This window comes from Pseudorca crassidens, chromosome 21, assembly GCF_039906515.1.
Source record: "Pseudorca crassidens isolate mPseCra1 chromosome 21, mPseCra1.hap1, whole genome shotgun sequence".
Lineage (NCBI taxonomy): Eukaryota > Metazoa > Chordata > Mammalia > Artiodactyla > Delphinidae > Pseudorca > Pseudorca crassidens.
Genome location: NC_090316.1, coordinates 13,280,170 through 13,301,566, shown reverse-complemented (window position 1 = coordinate 13,301,566; position 21,397 = coordinate 13,280,170). Strand labels below are relative to the sequence as shown.

The 21,397-nt window shown below is 40.5% G+C and overlaps 1 protein-coding gene and 1 pseudogene across 1 annotated transcript in view; both read left to right on the top strand.

Annotated features, from left to right (window-relative positions):
- NRG1 (neuregulin 1) overlaps positions 1–21,397 on the top strand; it is a 1,014,644-nt gene that overhangs the window by 458,498 nt on the left and 534,749 nt on the right. The window lies entirely within an intron of this gene.
- LOC137216168 (transcription factor Spi-C pseudogene) lies at positions 12,995–13,812 on the top strand (annotated as a pseudogene).

The following is a 21,397-nucleotide window of genomic DNA, read 5'->3' as shown; positions in this document are numbered from 1 at the left end:
TCAGACTCTCCCCACTCTGAAGCCCTTCAAGGGAGTTTCATACACTTTACCACCTCTGTTAATTTAGAAAGACTTTCAGGCACTGCTGACCGATTTGGGGAGTAAGGCCAAGCCACGTGACCACTGCTGGACGTACTTTCATAGATTACACATTTAAATATTAGAGGCAGATGACATGGGGAAGAAAGGAGAAACTAATATTTGGGGCATGTTAGTTTTTATCCGCAGGATACTATGTAGATACCATTGCGTTGAATCTTCACAACACGGCAGAAGGTGGTATTATTTTCGGTTTGCAATCCCTGGTAAGGTAACTGAGATGTGGATTTATGACGTAATTTGCCCAGGTCTTCACAGGTATTAAGTTGGAGAGGAGGAGGCCCGTCAAGACTCCCCGTTTCACTCTGTCCACCTCTGTTGTTCTCCACTTGGGAAGCTGTCACCCAGGGGCTGTGTGTCTTAGCAAAGTCATTAAGAGGACTGACTTTGAGAAGATCAATATTTGGGGGCTGGAAACCTGATCCTTGAGTTTACTAGTTGTGTAGATTGAGGCAGGTTAGCATCCCGAGCCTCCGTTTTCTCATCCTCAAAGTGGGAATAATAAAAATATCCCTGCTTCTCAAGGAGAGAATCTTAGTTACTCTGTGTCTTCAATTACTCTTGCAAAAGCGTGTATAAGCCCATACAAAGGATTACAAAGATGTCAATAAGGCTGAGCTTTTAAGAACCCTGGACTGGACATTTCTCAAAACTTGACCACCTATTTTATACCTAATTTCCGAAGTGATCATAAGTGCAGGCTTATTATAATACGTTCTCTCTATGTGAAATTTCTTTTCTATCTTAGTTGGTCTCTTCCTTGTCTTCTCGATAAAGCACGCACACTATGGTGTCTAGGCCTTGGCTCCTGGGTGCCTCCTGGCTGGGAAAGCCTTCCCCTCCCTCAGGAACTGAATCAGCTTCCATGTACAACCTCCCTAATCACTTAGGTCTGAAGCGGTATCCTTCTGTTATCAATGTCCATAACACTGAACAGGCCATTTAATATAAGTTCCCTTGGAGGTTATATATTTTGTTATGGATTTATGTGTTTTCTTTAAAAATAGCTTACTAAGTCATTGAGGCAAGAACATGCTTTTTCATCCCCAGAGAGGATAGCACAGGAGACACTCAGTACATAGTTGTTGATTGTTTTGATTTTAGAGAAAAAGGCAAAAGAATAGGATAAGATGGCAGCAACTTCATAGAATTATCTCAAGTCCAACAAAAAAGTAAAATGGTTTCCTGACCTTGGTTGCAATAGATGAAACTTTCCTTCCCCAGATCTCAGGGTCCCAGTTTGGAAAATGGAGTTTGACCATATCTTTTGTCTACCAGGTTTGACGTAAAAAAACCTGATGAATGGTTGTAAGCTCTTTGGAAACATAAAATGGAAGGGGAATACTAAGTAAAAGGACTGATCGATACAGAGTTCAGCTTTAAAATTCTTTCATCTGCTAAAGCTGGTTTTCTTGGCAGTGCCAGCAAGATCTGGAATTTTTTTAAAAAAATCATTCTTATAAATGTATTGATTGAATGTATTAAGATGCTTTATTACCATATCCATTTTCTTATAAGAAGCCATCCTTATATGTCAAATATAAGCCTCAAAAGACAATCAAATAAATGAAAATAATGCAAAGCAACTGAGGTTACACAGCATTACAGACTGCATTTTGTTCGTTTTATGTACATGAAAGAAAAGAACAAAGGGGTTGAAAGCCTTCGAGAATAATAAATGCCACATTCAGTGGAGAAGACACATTTTAATTTGCAAACATCTCCACTGAGAGTGTGGCAGAATGAAAAAGAACCCTGTCCTGTAGGTACCTTAGTATCTCACTGCCTTTGAAGCTCTAAGGGGACTAGATCTTCAGTTTCCTCCCCTATGCAGGTAATAGAGAAAAGTGTGAATAAAGAAGTGTTCCATTCCCATATTTATTGCAAAGCATTCTCTATCCTGTTTGCTGATGTGCAAAAGCCAAGTTATAAATTTTTAGTGTACTTTTAAGATTCCACTGTTTGTCAACCTACTGTCAACATTTGCATCAACAAAGATGGGATATGAGGTGTTATCTTTGTCATCTTTTCAGCTATAAACTGGAATATGGCCAGAAAAAAAGAAAAAATTAGATTGGGGATTTCTTAGGAAGAGATGTAATAGCTAAGTACCTTATAGATATGAAAATGAAGTACCTTATATGAAATGGAGTACCTTATAGATAAGAGGCAAGACAACTGGTGAAGGAAAAAAAAATGTACCTAATAGGAGCTGCCCAGGATCCAGGTATCAAGGAGAAAAATGGCATATTCATAGCCCAGAGAGATTTCTAAGAATTAGAGATTGGGGTATATTATTTCTTGACATGTCTGGAGGCTCCCTGGATGGAAATCCTAGAATATATCTTAGAGAAAGCAAAAAGGCCTCAACAGGGAAGCTAAGAATCAGGCTGTCATTTGGACTAAAATAAAACCCATAGATATAAATGAAGCAGCATGAAATAAAATAACTTCCCAGGTAAAAGGGCTATCAGTACACGGTTCTTCAAGTCAAAAGAAGGTTTGGATCAGGAAGGCAAGTCTGGGGTTGAGGGAATGGGAGGTAGGGTCAGGTATAGTTTAGAGCTGTATTGAAGTCAGGCCAGGGGAAGGCACTAGAGCCCCGTAAATGAGAGCCTAGGAAGCGTGACTTCAAAGGAGAATGTGCGTGGTGGACAGGAGGACCCCTGAGGATCAGAAACCTGAGTGTCAATACTTGCTGGGGAAGTGGGCAAGAAATGAAAAGGAGAGAGCCAGGTGAAGCAGCTGGAATCAGGAACCTGGGCAGGAGGACCTGGCAGCAGCCAGTATGAGCTGGAAAAGCAGGAGGATATTTGAAGCCAGACGTACTTCTCAGGCCCCAGACTTTAATATTCCTCCTGTGGGGACCAGCGCCTTTGGGTGATGTTCACAGAATTTCAGTGTTGGACAGGATTTCAGAGATCATTCGTGAAGTCCCCTCTATAGGCACCAAGCCTTCTGCAGTATTTCCATTGAGGGAGGGGAACACTTAAAGGAAGTAGGGAAGAGGGGAGAGAAATGGATACTTCTAACCCAATCTATAAATGCCTTATCAGTGAGCTAGGCCCCATGAAGCTAAATTTAAAAATAAGACTCTAATTATTTGTAAGTCAGCCATTTATTTTGTATCCAGAGAACTCCACAGCTACATTCAAATAACATTTCGCACCCTAACAATCTTAGTTGTTCATGTAGTGTTCAGACATTCCATCAGAGAGAAACATTGCTTACAAAGTAGAAAGGAAATGCTATTTTTTCAAAGTCATGTTTTTTTTTCTATGGACATAGATCTTCACTTCGGGTGTTGGTGATGGAGGCTTACAAGCTGTAGGGGACACTGGTGGCCCTGATATCTAAAGAAACCCCGATGGCTTTATCACATATTCCAAGCTTAACTTTTAATTTTAAAAATAAATGAATGGATAAAAGAAACGTGTTTGAAAAAGACACAAAACCCTAGTTTTAGTCATGTGTGGGTACTCTATTTTAAGGATGTCTAATTCATACTCATAACTCAGATAATGTAGGGGGTGATCAATGAATATGAGATAATTTCCCATAAGATTCCTTTAAATAGTAAACTGCTTTGCTGCCTGTAATCCACACATCAATTTATGCAGAACTATTTCCGGTAATATAGTTCATCTCCAATTTATGAGAAAATACTATGTTTCAAAGCAGATTTTAAGTGAGTTGTTTGGAATCCAGAAGCAATTGTCCCAAAGAATGAATTTGAACCCAGTTAAGTCCACAGGTCAGCCCCCCAAAAAACACACACTTTGCACTAATTAATCTGTGAGGCAAGTTTGCTTATCCACTTTTATTCCTCTTTTTTTTTTTTCCTGCCTCGCCGCGCATCTTGTGGGATCTTAGTTCCCCAACCAGTGATTGAACCCGGGCCACCGCAATTAAAGCACCAAGTCCTGGGCTTCCCTGGTGGTGCAGTGGTTGAGAGTCCGCCTGCCGATGCAGGGGACACGGGTTCATGCCCCGGTCCGGGAAGATCCCACATGCCGCGGAGTGGCTGGGCCCGTGAGCCATGGCCGCTGGGCCTGCGCGTCCGGAGCCTGTGCTCCGCAACGGGAGAGGCCACAACAGTGAGAGGCCCGCGTACCGCAAGAAAAAAAAAGCACCAAGTCCTAACCACTGGACTGCTAGGCAATTCCCATTTATCTACTTTTAGATCAAAAGAACTTTTAAGCAGGTAAAAAGCTATGACCACCCCATCTAAATAAATTCACCTGCTATACACTTGCACACAAAAATTGATGTTCAATTTGAAGAGGTAAAAGAACCCATTCAAATTTGCCCAAAGGTAGAGAATAATCATATTCAATAATTCTTTGGGAAAAGGTATATGTATTTTGGTTTCAGGTACTTACTAGGAGAAGGGGATTCTCCATCCGCCGTGTGGCTAAATGTGAGAGCCAGGGGTTTCCCATAATCTAAAAGTTCAGTAGAATCTATGGTGTGGCAAAAGTGCTTTTTGTACGTTCTTAGTTCCAAGGAGGACCAGCATGCTTTCTAACCAAATGCCTCAACAGATTGCTTTTTTCCCCCCTCAATTTTTTATTTTACTTATTTTATTTTTTAACATCTTTATTGGAGTATAATTGCTTTACGATGGTGTGTTAGTTTCTGCTTTATAACAAAGTGAATCAACTATACATATATCCCCGTATCTTCTCCCTCTTGCGTCTGCCTCCCACCCTCCCTATCCCACCCTTCTAGGTGGTCACAAAGCACCGAGCTGATCTCCCTGTGCTATGCAGCTGCTTCCCACTAGCTATCTATTTTACATTTGGTAGTGTATATATGTCCATGCCACTCTCTCACTTTGTCCCAGCTTACCCTTCCCCCTGCCCGTATCCTCAAGTCCATTCTCTACGTCTGCATCTTTATTCCTGTCTTGCCACTAGGTTCTTCTGACCATTTCTTTTCTTGTTTTCTTTTTTTTTTTTTTTTAGATTCCGTATATATGTGTTAGCATACGGTGTTTGTTTTTCTCTTTCTGACTTACTTCATTCAGTATGACAGACTCTAGGTCCATCCACCTCACTACAAATAACTCAGTTTCATTCCTTTTTGGCTTATGGCTGAGTAATATTCCATTGTATATATGTGCCACATCTGCTTTATCCATTCATCTGTCGATGGATATTTAGGTTGGTTCCATGTCCAGGCTATTGTAAATAGAGCTGCAATGAACACCGTGGTACATGACTCTTTGAATTATGGTTTTCTCAGGGTATATGTCCAGTAGTGGGATTGCTGGGTCGTATGGTAGTTCTATTTGTAGTTTTTTAAGGAACGTCCATACTGTTCTCCATAGTGGCTGTATCAATTTACATTCCCACCAAGAGTGCAAGAGGGTTCCCTTTTCTCCACAACCTCTCCAGCATTTATTGTTTGTAGATTTTTTGATGATGGCCATTCTGACTGGTGTGAGATGATATCTCATTGTAGTTTTGATTTGCATTTCTCTAATGATTAATGATGTTGAGCATTCTTTCATGTGTCTGTTAGCAATCTGTATATCTTCTTTGGAGAAATGTCTATTTAGGTCTTCTGCCCATTTTTGGATTGGGTTGTTTGTTTTTTTGATATTGAGCTGCATGAGTTGCTTGTATGTTTTGGAGATTAATCCTTTGTCAGTTGCTTCATTTGCAAATATTTTCTCCCATTCTGAGGGTTGTCTTTTTGTCTTGTTTATGGTTTCCTTTGCTGTGCAAAAGCTTTGAAGCTTCATTAGGTCCCATTTGTTTATTTTTGTTTTTATTTCCATTTCTTAGGAGGTGGGTCAAAAAGGATCTTGCTGTGATTTATGCCATAGAGTGTTCTGCCTATGTTTTTCTCTAAGAGTTTGATGGTGTCTGGCCTTACATTTAGGTCTTTAATCCATTTTGAGTTTATTTTTGTGTATGGTGTTAGGGAGTGTTCTAATTTCATTCTTTTACATGTAGCTGTCCAGTTTTCCCAGCACCACTTATTGAAGAGGCTGTCTTTTCTCCACTGTATATTCTTGCTTCCTTTATCAAAGATAAGGTGACCATATGTGCGTGGGTTTATCTCTGGGCTTTCTATCCTGTTCCATTGATCTATATTTCTGTTTCTGTGCCAGTCCCGTACTGTCTTGATTACTATAGCTTTGTAGTATAGTCTGAAGTCAGGGAGCCTGATTCCTCCAGCTCCGTTTTTCTTTCTCAAGATTGCTTTGGCTATTCAGGGTCTTTTGTGTTTCCATACAAATTGTGAAATTTTTTGTTCTAGTTCTGTGAAAAATGCCACTGGTAGTTCGATAGGGGTTGCATTGAATCTGTAGATTGCTTTGGGTAATAGAGTCATTTTCACAGTGTTGGTTCTACCAATCCAAGAATATGGTATGTCTCTCCATCTGTTTGTATCATCTTTAAGTTCTTTCATCAGTGTCTTCAGCCGATTGCTTTTAAACTAGTTTTTCCCTTCATTGTCCACCAGGAAAGAACTTTCTACCCTTCAGAATAAATGAATAAATCTGTTAGCAACAGTGAGAAACCAGTGAAGTATGAACAGTCTCTGGTACTTTCTGTTTTGTCTTTTCTTAGATTCCGTGGTAAAATGGAGAAAGTTCAGAGAAATTCCAACACTGAGTACATGAAGCTTTAAAGTAAGACTCAAGTGAGGCTGGACATTTAAGGGGTTTCTTCCAAGTGGGTCAGAGGTCTAGGCAGAAGTGATGTATGAGGTTTAGAAGGAAAGGGACACGAAGTGGGTGGGGTTGGGGGACATTGCCGGGACAAGCCAGCTCTGGAAGCAGAGGAAGAAGAAACAACCCGAGGGTGACTATATCCTTTATGTTTTCCCTCTCCCCTCACTACTGACAGCCTTCCCTTCACGATTTGCCATAGACTGACTCTTTGATAAAGAAAAGGATGACGAAATCTAGAAAAGAAGGAGAGAAAGAAAAGAAGTAGATACCAGGTTGTACTGTTGAGGAAGAGAGTGAGAGAAATACAAATTCTTGGCTCCGTGGTCTACCAGCTGCCATTACTACTCGTAATTTTAGGTGTGCAGAGACAGTATTTGTTGGGTATTTGTAGCCAAGCAGCAACTCCCTGACATTCTCTCATCAATAGCAAAATATTGCATACCGCTTGTTTTGTAAGTCAAGAAACCCAGTGAAAATCTCTAAAAGAATCTTCCTTGGATCTGAATTCACATACATTTCTGACTTCTCAGAGAGCCTTAAGGTTGGAAAGCTTCAGAATCCATGGTACACTAAGGAAGAAAGTGATAGCAGTATTCTTCAGCGGATATGAAAAAACATCTAAGAGAACACCAGAACCAGAAGACCATGGGTGGTCTGAAGAGTAGGATGGGAGAACATAGTAACCGTTTAGTTCTAGGGGTCAAACAACCACCCTGGCTGCAGAGCTTCCTTCCAAGGCAGCATGATATACATGATGTGCTTCAATCCAGGTGTTGGGACCAAGTCCTACTAAACATGTGCTTTTGTGCAAACAGCAGGCATGTTCTTTGGTGAAGCTTTGCTCACCTGAAACACTTCTCTCATTCTCTGTTGGCTGCTTCATCTTTTGGATGAGGAGAATGGACACGTGCGTAATTTAGACTGCTCAGTCAGCAAACAGTGGAAGAATCGAGACTTCCAAGTGGGTAAGCTAGCTCGGAACCAAAGCCCTATCTCTAGACCGTACCGAGGAAAGTCAGCGCAATGTTGCCACCTTTCTCTCTCTCCTTCCCTCCTCTTCCTCCACTTCGATGTTCCCCTCCCCCTCCTTCTCCCTTCCTTGCCCTCCCATTTCTTCTTCCAGTGGTAGATTAGTAATACCTGGGGGTATTCATAATCTTCCTGCTTTCCTCCTTCCCCACTCCCATGTTGACTTCTGTCCTCCCTCCCTCCCTCCCTCCCTCTCTCTTCCTTCCCTCCTTCCTTCCTTCCTCTCTTTGCAAGGTCTTCTTACCAGTTTCCACCCATTTTCTTATGTAAAGCACTTTTGAATTCTAGCCATCTGTGAATACAAGGCAGTGAAAAATATTGAAGTCACATCAAATTCCACTTGCTCTGCCAGTTAAAAATACAGATGCTTCCTGTTTTATGCTTTCCTCTCACTTTCTCTGGAGTTTAAACATGAAAATATGTTCAATGATAAAAACCAGCACATATTCCCTTTCACCAGGAAACGTATTGCAAACAATGAAAGGTAGAGTTATTTTCCCAAGTCCAGCGGGGTATTAAGATGTTGGAAGAATCATACATAGAACCGTAATTTCATAGAAGAAGAACATAATTATTCACAACGATTGCATTTTATAGGTGAAGAAATTGAGATCACAGGGAGTTGTAATTGTTCTCATATGTGGTCCTCATGGACTTGCCAAAGTTCACATCCGCCTACGTTTTCACCTACCATAGCTGGGCCTCAATTGCTCCATGATGCTTTTTTGCTATCCACCACTTTCAAATAGGATTCTTTCGCTACTGGGAGAGGCCAAATGCTTGAGCAATGAAGCGTTAGCTTGAAACTCAGTTTATGTGCTGGAGTGAAAAAAGCAGTGCAGGACTGAGAGTCAGGACAACTGGGTTCTAGTTACACCTATGTTGCTACCTATCAAACCTTGACAAAAATTTGTACTCTTGGCCCACGAAGGGGCTAGGTCAAATGATCTCTAAATTTCCTTCCAGCTCTTTGAAACTTGATTATTTTTTTCTCCCTTTACTTTTCTGCTGACTCAAGAGTATATGACATTGACCACGTTATTAACTGCTGTAAATCTCCATTTTTCCAAGTGCAAAGGGAGGGGAACACATTCCCATATTTTTCTAGCTTATACCTACAGTATGATCTTGAATTAAATGGACTGTTTTTAGAAATCACATTAAGTCTTTTATATCTATAGATATTCTAGCTTTAGCGACTTATTAAATAAGACAGTGGTCATACCACTGGGCAGTATCCTTTGCTGTAAAAACACTGTACTGACCACGATTCTCACCCCTCTTGGCTTCTTCCACATCTTCTTATATAAGCTGTTATAACCCTTGTAGTACTATGGTATAGCACATAGTATGTCACTGTGTTCTCCCCCTCCTGTCATATCTGGTCCTATCCTAGCATTTCCTATCTCAGTGACTAGCTTCTCACCCATTTTAGATAGATACTTTATCACTGTATATTTCTTATTTCCTTATATCCAATGATTCACCAAGGCCTTATTGATCTTATCTCCCCCACGTCGTTCAAATTCATCCACTTCTCCTTCTTTCTCCCACTATGTCCTGGTCCACGGCCCAAACCCCCCAATGGCTTTTCACTACTACTTTTTTTAATAATATTCAGTTGCACATGTTTTTATTGGAAAGAATTCAGGTTTTTCATTTCATCACTAGACTGCTGTACAGAAAAAAAATTTTGTTGAGTGAAGAGTTTATAACTGTGTTATAAAGTTATATATGCGTGAGCTATGTTTTTCTCCTCTATTTTTAAAAAATGTAGTTGATTTACAAAGTTGTGTTCGTTTCAGGTGTTCAGCAAAGTGATTCATTTATATATATATAAAACATAATGCTATAACCTATATATTTTTCAGGCTTTTCCATGATAGGTTATTATAAAATATTGAATGTAGTTCCCTGTGCTCTACAGGAAGTCCTTGTTGTTTATCTACTTTATATATAGTAGTGTGTATCTGTTAATCCCAAACTTTACTACTCTTGATATGAAGACTGGGATCCTTACCAGAACTTCCCCGGCAGGCAGTTCCTGGCCCTTGCCTCTGTTCCCAGTCTCCTACTGTATCCGCCTAACCCACTGTTGCCTCCTTAGGTCCCCTTCCTTGTCATCCTCTCTGGAGACAGGCTTTGCTGTTCCCTGTGGTAATAAAGTGCCCCCTAGCAGTCATCTAGTTAACTCTTACTCGTCTGCATTCATATTAATGACCCTGTCCTCAGGGAAGCCTTCTCTCACTTCCCTAAGTCAGTTCCCTCTGTTATTTGTCCTCATGGCTCTCCATAGCCTTGTTTTTCTTGCAGTCATCACAGTTGCAGTTTTACACTCGCTCCTGTGATGCTTTTAAAATTGTTTTTGGATACCTTCTCCCTCATTAGGTTGCAAGTTCCATGACGCCAGGTCTGTCTTCCTGTCACCATTGGAACTGCAGTGCCTAGCACAGTTTTGGGGGCATAACAGGTACACACTAAAATGTTGTTGGACAAATGAGTAAATTCATGAATGGAAAGAAAGAATAGAAGCTCCTGAGATCAAGGGCTATATCCTCACTTCTTCACATTCACGGTTGGAACCAACTATAGGAGGCCATTAATAAATTAGTGTTCAAAGAAGAAAGCTGATGAACATTGAAGCACCCACTGGGCTGGGAAGTTCAGAAGTTTTGTTTAAAGTGCTAAGATGCAGAGTTACTAATGTTTTAAAGGAGCAACACTCTTAAATATAAAATAACTGTTCATCAATATAGCCTCTAACCAAGCCTCAATATACTGCAAAACGAAGTATTTCAGATGTCAAGTTCGAACTCCCTTTCCTTATGTGTATAAAGAGAAATACCAAGACAAGCTTTAAGTGCTATAAATTCAAACAAGAGGGAAATCAGTAAAAACTGGAGTTACCAGGAAAAGCTCCCAAGAGGCTATGTTTGAACTGTGCTTTGAAAGTTAATTATAGTTTGAACAGGGGAGTGTGTGTGGCTTGTTTCTTTTCTTTCGTTTTTATCTTTTTCAAATTTTTCTCATTTATTTATTTCTTTATTTGCCTGTGTCAGGGCTTAGCTGAGTCATGCAGCATCTTCGTTGAGGCATGCGGGATCTTTCGTTGCGGCATGCGGACTTCTCTCTAGTTGTGGTGTGCGGGGTTTTCCTTCTCTAGTTGTTGGAGCCCTGGCACAGGCTCCAGGGCGCGTGGGCTCTGTAGTTTTCAGCGCACGGCTCTCTCGTTGAGGTGCACGAGCTTGGTAGTTGTGGCGCACGGGCTTAGTTGTCCTGCGGCATGTGGGATCTTAGTTCCCCGACCAGGGATGGAACCTGCGTCCCCTGCATTGGAAGGAGGATTCTATACCACTGGACCACCAGGGAAGCCCCTGGCTTGTTTCTTGAAGATCTGTCTACATGATGACTGATCCCCACTTGCTCTTTCTCATATACTGTCCGCCTGGCTCCCCCAAACTCTGTGTCCTGGGATGCTGGCATCAACAGACTCCCTTGCCCTCTGCCTTCAAGTTGGGTTTCCCCAAAGGGAGGCACCGGCCGGAGGTTGTAGGGTGGAAGGAGAGAATCCTAGGCATTCATTTCCCCATGAATGCTCCTTACCTGGTCACGGTTGGCAGTAACTAATTCCTCTTCTGAAAGCCACAGCTCCTGTTGCATGCCCCCTTCTAACTTACAGCTACAGCTTCAGTGGGTTACCCGTTCAGACCTCGGGGTGATAATGGCTTTCTGATGCTCTGATCCCCAGGATACACTTAGACTCTGTATTTATTCATCGTGGGGATGTCATATGTTTCCTGCCAAAAATGAGCGAGTGGGATTAAAAAGAAAATTGGTAAAGAAACTGTCAGCCTGTCAATGGGAATTCTTCTCCAAGAAAATATAGTTGTATTTTTCTCCTCTTGTTTGTTCAGTTCAGATGATACACATGCTTTACCTCAAAACAGATCACCAAGCAGGCGTCACTGGAAACTGATTTTCACAAGCTGACCAGCAGAATGAAACGTGTGTCCCTAAGTAAAGCAGAATAAGATGGGCCAATAGACGATAGAACACCTGCTCCCCCCTCCCCTTTCCCCACCACATACACTTACCGCACTGAGTGGATCTTCAGAGAAGATAAGCCAGTAAGAGAGAAACCCCCATCTCTGCCCCCCTCCCTAGGTATCTACATAGAAACACTCCAGTTATTGCTAACATCATGGACTCAGGAAAGAGGAAACGTGCGAGGCCAACCCTGCTGGAATGGTTGGGAGCTAAGGGTGTGGGTAGGAAGAGAGCACAATTCAAGTACTGAGGTTTGAGCCCAGAAAAAAGCTGCTCTGTCACATCCATCCTGACTGTGAAATCCATCCATCCAAGACATACCACCCTAGACAGACATTCACTCCTTCTGCAAAGGAGATGGGCAGGGGTCAGTGGTGCTTACCCATGGTCCAGAGGGAGCTGTTGTCACTTCATCTGCCATCATTCACACCTATTGAGAGGAGAACAATGGCCAATACACAGAAGCCTTCCTTGGGACCAACTTTTCAGTTGTATAAGCAGTAAAAGCAGCATTGATCTTCGCTTATCAGCATTTTCATCAGTAGCAGCAAAACGAGTAGCTTAGCCAGCGTTGTGTAGAACTATAAACTTTAACTTCTGAACTACGTCGATTGGTTAAAAAAAATTCAGCCTGTATGTGGCAATTGGGAATAGAATGATTTCCTCTAAAATTATTCCCAGTATTTTTAAAATAAATACTTGGTTGATGAAAAATATAGAATATGTGTGATAGTTAGGATAACTGAATACATTACATAAGGTCCTTTGCCAAAAAAAGCTTACATTATTACAATGGTTAGGAGGGAAATTAATCTGAGTAATCTTAATATAATAGTGCTAATAATCATAATGGAATGAATCGCCCTGTATTGCAATTATGGTTCAGTAATATATATTTTTGGAGATCAACTCTTTCATGATGTGTTGGAATGGAATGCAGTAACAGGAGAGCAGTGATTTCGGCTAACACCTTAAATATTCTGAAAAAAGCTAGCACAACAGAAGAATCCATTTTCTCCACTGAATTATTAAATGCCCAAAGAAGTATCATGGGGCAGATAAAGAAGTATATGAGCCTGGAAATGTTAGATTGGCCTCTGATGGACAGAATTGTCAATTGGTTAATGAAGCATGGCTTGTGTTGAACATGACAAGCTGGGTCAAGCATTTGAAGATGCTTTTGAAGTACTGAGGCAACATTCAACTGGTGATCTTCAGTACTCCTCAAATTACAAACATTACCTGGCTTTCACCAACCACTGTTCTCATGTCAGAGGAAATTCCAGCAGCTATGGTGTGCTGCCCACAGAGGACTGGTCTACAATTGGAGAACAGTAATATATTTATATAGAACAGTGCCGGGGACCTCTATTTTGAAGGAAATATTCATCAGTCTCTGCAGAACATCCCTGAAGACCAGCTGGTGCAACCTACTCGTCTCCAGCAAAAGGGAGCAAAAGGCAGGAAGAAGCTCCGACGGTTTCAATACCTTCATGAATCCCTGTGTAATCCCGAGATGGCATCTTGTATTCAGTGGATAGATCAAACCAAAGACATCTTTCGGTTTGTATCAAAAAACAAAGAAAAACTTGCCCAACTTTGGGGGAGAAGAAAAGGCAACCGGAAGACCATGACTTACCAGAAAACGGCCAGAGCATTGAGGAATTATGGAAGAACTGGGGAGTCATCAAAATCCGGAGGAAGTTAACTTACCAGTTCAGTGAGGCCATTCTCCAAAGACTGTCTCCATCTTATTTCTTGGAAGAAGAGACCTTCTACTCACAGTACGTTCAACCTGATCAAGGATATCTCCGTTTAAATAACTGGAATGCAAATTATAATTGTACATACGCCAATTACCATGATCTAAGTCACCCTGATTGCTAAATATACTCTTATATATCAAAATTTTCTGGCATCAGAAATCCCTACAAGTTTTAGGATTTTTCTCTGAAAGCAAATACTGAAAAACAAAACAAAAACCCCAAACTTCAGGGCTTCCCTGGTGGCGCGGTGGTTGGGGGTCCGCCTGCCGATGCGGGGGACGCGGGTTCGTGCCCCAGTCCGGGAGGATCCCACATGCCGCGGAAAGGCTGGGCCCGTGAGCCACGGCCGCTGAGCCTGCGCGTCCAGAGCCTGTGCTCCGCAATGGGAGAGGCCACAACAGTGAGAGGCCCGTGCAAAAAAAAAAAAAAAAAAACCAAACTTCTTTATTGCTATCTTTTATGAAGTAGCATATAATCTATACTAACTTGGTGAAAAATTTTGCCAGTGAACAGCTTTAAGATGATCAAGTCCCATTTGAAAATATAGACTAAATGTCCTTTCTTTTACTGTTGTCTGTGTAATACTTCCTTCTAGATTAATAATGCTAGTGGAGATACTCTGATGTACATATTGATTTAAACATTATTTTCCTGTCATACACTCAGACAAAAAAGTAATCACTCTAACACGTATCCAACAGCTTTAGCAACAAAACAAAAATGATTGCCTGTGATAGTGTTCCTGCTAAATTACATTCATGGCTTTAAAAATTTCAGTGACTAAAACTAGAGCTACCATATGATGCAGCAATTCCACTCCTGGGTATACATCCAAAGAAAATGAGAACACTAATTTGAAAAGATATATGCACCCCAATGTTCACAGCTGCATTTTTTTTTTTTTTTGCTTGTGGGATGTCAGTTCCCCGACCAGGGATTGAACCCAGGCCTCTGCAGTGAAAGCGCAGAATCCTTACCACTAGACTACCAGGGAAATCCCATAGCAGCATTATTTATAATAGCCACGATATGGAAGCAACCTAAGTGTCCACCAACAGATGAATGGATAAAGAAGATGTGGTAAATATACACAGAGGAGTACTACACAGCCATAAAAAAGAGTGAAATTTTGTCATTTGCAACAACATGGATGGACCTGGAGGGTATTATGCTTAGTGAAATAAGTCAGGGAGAGAAAGACAAATACAGTATGTTATCATTTATATGTGGAATCTAAAAATTGAAACAAATGAATATAACAAAATAGAAATAGACTTAAAGGTATAGAGAACAAATTAGTTACCAGTGGGGGGAAGGAAGGAGGGAGGGGGCAAGATAGGGGTGGAGGATTAAAAGGTACAGACCACTATGTATAAAATAAATAAGACACAAGGGTATAATGTACAGCACAGGGAATATAGCCAATATTTTATAACAGCTTTGAATAGAGTATAATCTAGAAAAACACTGAATCACTATGTAGCACACCTAAAACTAATATAATACTGTACATCTGAAACTAATATTGTAAATCAACTATATTTCTATAAAATAAATAAATAAAAATTAAGAAGTACAAACTTAAAAAAAAAAAAAAGAAGTATATGAGTGTGGCAGAGGAAGAGCGTGTGTTTCTTCTCCTAGGAGGCATCTTGTGGAAGCCAAGTTGGAGAGAGAGTGGGATAAGGAAGGGTGGGCTGGAAGAATTCTCAAGGCAAAGACAGATACCCACAGAATGTGTTATTCGGGCCTCGGCTCCCATGGGCAAGCTGGATTCACTCTGAGGGACTAAGAATATGACCAATTCAAATATGCAGCTGAAGGGTAATAAAGATACAGCTAATGTTTGCTGAGCACTTGCTGTATGACCAGCAAGTGTGTTAAGGCTTCCCCAGAGATAATTCACTCTCACAGCCACTCATGAGACAAATCATTATTTTTATCCTCATTCTTCAGATGAGGAAACTGAGTCAGTGGTGTTAGGAAACATGCTCAAGGTCATACCCGTGGTAACTGTGGGGCTGGGATTTGAACTCAGCCTGACTCCAGAGCCCACGCTCTTAACCATTAAGTGAAATAGGATAGCATCATGTTCAGGATGTCTTTAGATGTGTATATACACACACTCAAATGTTTGGAGGCAGCAAGGCCCTATGTCTGGGTTGGTGCTAAGGCAAAAATACTTGGAGATGCCTCTTTCGGTTGCCAGCTTTTGGCTGTAATTAAATTTCTTATGTCCATATTATTAAAATATATTAAAACTAGATTAAAACATGCCAGACATTTTGTGGATTTTATAGAGCATTTCCATTCACAAACACTAATCCAGTTAGATAGATTCTTCTCTTAGTTCTCTGAGTGGTGATTTCTAAAGTCCTGTAGAAAAGCCTTTAAAAAAAAAAAACTCTATGGACTTGAATACCTATATTTTAGTATATTAATGCCTTGTGTCTTAAGGTTGTTCTTTACTCACCTTGAAAATTGATATGTTACATGATGCCCACTTTACAGATAAAGTTGTGGCTGCAAATGATAAACCCTAAAATATAGCCAAAGATAATTAAATCCACACTTTGTTTCCTTTTATTGAGCCATATTGATGTCTTTAAGCATCATCAGAGGGGGGAAGTTAGCATTCCAGGTCTTTAGTTTCTTAGCATAAAGTAAGACTGAAGAGAGTAAATGTAAGTATACTTCATCTCATGGTCCCCTGGACCAGAATTTCTGGAGTTCTGAGTTTTCCTCTATTCCACCCCTCATTTCCTCATCAAGCATTGTTTCCTTAGAAAGGGTTAAAACAATTATTATATGTCTAATCAAATAGCTGATATGACTTAAAATTGGTAAATCATTAGATAAATTATAATTGCAGATTCTGAATAAGAAAACAAAAGACATCAGAAAGTCTTAGGCAGAGACTCACTGAATCAATTAAGGATAGAGAAAAGGTTGTAGTACAAGCTGGCAATATTGCTTATATATTGCCTCATGTATATAATAAAAGAGTGACTCATGAACCTGAAATTATAAAATTAAGTATGGGAGATATGTAATATTAGATCATCCTCAAATGAAAAACAGTGTATTATTTATATCAAAAATAGTATGCCACGTAACTCATTTTATGTATAGGCATTTTGTTGGTGTACTAGTACATGCAAACTTGGAAAAAAAGAACACTATTATTTTTATGATTTAGTTGGGGCGTGACAACTGCTGTTTAAAAGAAGAAAACAACTCTTAGTGTTTTAATACAGTAAAAACTTATATCTTACTGACTTAGATTCCAGCACAGTTGTTCTTGGTTGGGTTACTCCCCTAAGAGGTGACTTGGGGATCTTTTTCTCCTGTGCTGTAACAGAGGACGATGGCTCCTCCATCTTTGACACTTGGCTTCAGCGTCACTCTGGCAATATACAGCCAATATTGTAGGCAGAACGAGAGTGTCCAGAACAGCACATGTGCGCATGAACACACACATACACACACACATTCTTAACTGCCTTGGTTTGGAAGTGACAGTGGCCTTCTGCTCTCATCCCATTGGTCAGAATTAGTCACATGACCCCCACCTAGGTTTAAGGAGGCTGGGAAATGTAGTTTGGTTCTGTGCTCAGGGAGAGGGAACATATTTGGTGCTCATTTAATCACTCTCTCTGACAGAACTGGTTCAAAAGTCGTACCAGTAAAGTTAAAAATAATTCTGTTCATTGCACTCCACAAGATGAATTGATTAAAGTAAAATATATATGCATACCCTTGTACCCTTACTTTGCATAGTGAAGCACAGTGCAAAGCATATTCCTTAAGCTACTAATTTCAAGACTTGCCATTATAAACTATAGGCATGTGTCTCTAAATTGATGTGAAAGAAATATCGGATCTCAGAAAATATATCATCTGTCATCATGTTGGCAACCTAATCTATACCTGAAGATTGCTGAAATATTTGGACCAGAAGAGAATGGAAAGGTCATCTCCATTTTGTGAGAGAGTGTGTAAGTGTTTCACCTGGGATTCAGTTGAGTTAGTATTTCATAAGCGTAGATATAAATTTGGCTAAGGGGCACAGCGACAACGCAGCAAAAGTCATGGGGGAAAAAGTCATTGTATTTTCAGACTAAAAATTAAGTGTGAAAAAAATTTTCTAAGAACAGAAGTACCTCAGGTAAATGGCATTTTAAAAAAGTAACTGAAAGATAAAACAGAACGTATAACAGAAATGGTAATAAAAAGTCTCAGTTCCATGGGAAATATTTGCCAATTACTCTCTTCTTCAGCCATACTTGAGTTCTGAGATAAACTCAAGACTCCTGAGTTATGACTGACCATGTATGTTTTGTGAATTGGAGAGTGGCTTAGCAAATTCAGGGTTCAAAAAAATTGTGGGATTTACTACTATGCTCTTTTGGATTATAAATTTGGAAGAAAGTTGCTGCCTAGAAATATGTGCTGTGTGTAATTACTCCCACCTGCTGGGTAAAATCTTTACTACATGGGCATTGAACTTCACTGCCACCGCAGGGTGAGGAAGAATGCAATACGACCCAGCCACATCACAGGGCTTGTGAACAAGATCCTTCGTTCACAGCGGCTCTTGGCCTGAGGGTCCCTTCCAACTTCCAAATGTAGCTTAACTTAGACTGGAAACCGCAAGGCAATGCTTATCCTCTGAACAGAAAGATTTATTTCTCCCCTAAAAGAAAAGCCAAATGGAGGGGGAATGGAATGACCAATGGACCTGCCATATTTATCCAATAGGTGGTTAAGCTCTAAGGGAAGTGAGACAGGAAGGGAAATGGTTCTAAGTTCCCATTTTTCAGCTAATGGGCCCAAATGGCAGGAACTTATCCCTAGTCATTGGACACCCTACACGCACTATCCCTCAGATCTTCTTGGTGTGTGTGAAAGTGCTGAATTCCGAAACAGAGATGAGTTTCCAACTCGTAAAGTTACACTACACTGTTTGGTAAAGGGTAGTGGGAACCCACAAGAGTATATTACAATCTTTGATGATCTGGGCATCAAAACATGGGCAGGCTTTTGTTTCTAAGTGGAAGGGAAGTTTTCTGGGGATGTAAAACCTGGGAAGAACGTGGATAAGCATCTATGCTACTGTATTAATAACTCCTTTCACCCTTGGCAGGTGACGTGAGGCTTAGGAGAAAACACGGTTTGGGTTTTCTTTTCTTTTGCTTTGCTCACCACCACTGCTACCCCTCCCCACCAGTAGTTTAGGAAGGAGAGTTCCTGAAATGTAATCCTCTTTTGTCCCCAAGAATGGGTCACAATTGGAAGTGTATAACTACTCCTTCTTAACTAATCTCCTCGGTCCTGGAAGAAGACAGACATAGTTAGCAAAGGTGAAGACACTGGGATGCCAGGAATATAATTCATGTTAGGGTTCTTGGCCTTGAGTTTGGGTCCTGTGTGATTGACAGAGCTGAAGAGCTTCCTTTTATGCTAAGAAGTCTTTGGTTAAATTGCAGGCTCGGTTTTCTGTCCTTCAGCAACTAAAGTAAAGAGAAATCAGTGGCGACAGAACTCGTGAACCACTGGCTCCTGTAACTGGCAATGGCAATTGTGTGTGTGTGTGTGTGTGTGTGAATTTCTTGTTTTTCTTCTTATTTTTGTTTTCTCACTTTACCCCACCTCAACCTTTTAATCACTCTTCATTCTGTATGTTCTGTTGCCTTCATGTCTTCCTTCTCTTGGTTTCCCTATTCTACATCCCTTTTTCCTTTACTCTTTTAACCTCACTTATAATAACGCCATCAGCTGTAAACACTGCGGAAAACGCTAGTTTCACCATCTCCATGTGAAAAAAAGGAAAAATTCAACCAAGGGAGAGGCTGAAAACATCTATCTTTGAATTTAGAAGGCTTTCTGCCAAGAAAATTGTCTTCTGAACCTCCTTAGATCTTGCTGTCCTCATGAAACACACCAGCCAATAAGCTGCCTCCCGACATGAGCTTGAATATTTGGGTTGACTTTGGCTGTGAGCCGTTCCAGCCAATGAAAGCAGACACCCTAAGCCAGTGTTTCCCAGATAGTTAGATTTTATGGGACAGTAAAATCTCCAAAGAAAAAAATGAAGAGACTGATATAGATTGCCTTTTATTTAGATTTTAACAAGTAAAACGTTTTTTAAAACTCCATTATTACCATTATTTCAAAAAAAGGGGCATTTTAGGAATGATAATCTCAACGTAAGTTGAATAAATTTAGCCTATGAAAAACCCACTGCTTTGCCTTTATTATCTCAGTTTATCAAAGACTGGGTATGGATATCAACCAGCATTGATACAACTTTAGATCCTTGAGTCCAGTAAAACTATTCCTTTTCCCATACCAGTGGTTAAGCCTTTGGACTGATGGCTTTGCCTCTCAGGGGCCCTTATATCCTGCTGCCTTTATATTGAGGATCTCCATTTCATTCTTCGAGTTACAATGTCCCAAAGAGGCTAGTGGTAAATTCTTAGCCCCGATGTATAAATGGAAGCATAAGAAATAAAATGAATTTGACCCACACAGAAAAGCTAGTGAGTGGGTCAGCTTTATTTCTACATTTTTGTGGGGGGAAGGGGAGTTCTGTGCAAGCCAGGGTGGTAGGAGCCCCAGGCAGGGGTAGGTAGTGGGAGAGAAGGTATGGGAGGAGCGAGGTGCTGAGAAGCACAAAGATGTGGCCCTATTCTTGAGTGATTGCCATCTAAAAAGACATAGATACGTACCCAGTTCATAACACAAGACAGACATTAGTCAGTGCTTAATAGATACATGAGAAAGTACTATTGAAGGGCAGAGAAAGGAGTAATTCCTTTCACGGAATTAGTACTTCAGAGATCACGGAAGTAGTATTATGTGTAATTATGTTATTGCATGATTACTTGGTAATCTCTCCCCTTCACAGCTACAGTATAAGATCTATGGGGGCAATATCCCTATCAGATGCGACAACCTCTGTATCACAGCTCTTAGCATAGTGCCTGGTATCTAGTACATGACCTACAGTATTTCCTGAATGAGTAACTGAGTGCCTACAATGGTAGGGGCTATGAAACATACCAAGAAATTAAGGTTTCATTCATTGCCTTTAAAGCATCTGCAAGCCGATAGGTTTATAACATGGCAGATGTGTTCAGTCAGCTCTTTGCTTGTGTAGGAGATCACAGATGGTCATAGTAACTTAATTATTTCATTCTGAAATGGAATTTCATCTGCACTCAGCTTTTCCTTAGGCATGGTCTCTGATGCCATATTTACCAAGACATCTACTTGGAAGTGGACGTCATACTGTGTAGAACCATTACAGACAAATGTTATAGCCTCTTGCCAAGTAATGATTTATGCTGGGTAGTTGCTTAAAAGGCTGATTTTAGTCACTTTATTTGCTATATTCATGTACTGCTTGGGGAAGGGGGCCAGGTGGGGTGGCAATCCTTTTTTTTTTTTAAGATAGTAATTATTTGCAGACGTCCATGGGCAAAGTGCTAAGCTCACACCTGGGAACAGAATCCTGGGTTAGACGGTGGCCATGGTGATATTATACATCTCCAGATTGTGGTTTGCCAATTGAAATGCAGACATGTGCAGAAATGGCCTCATTGTCATTCCTTGTTTTTGTAATATTATCCTTGGCTCCACAGATTTTTTTTTTTTCCTTTTTCTACTGTCAACAGTGTTTCAGCGGTGAGTCATATTATCCGGTGACATCAGAGGAAGCAAAATTACATATGTCAACTTGGCAGGAATTGTCCACTTACAGCAA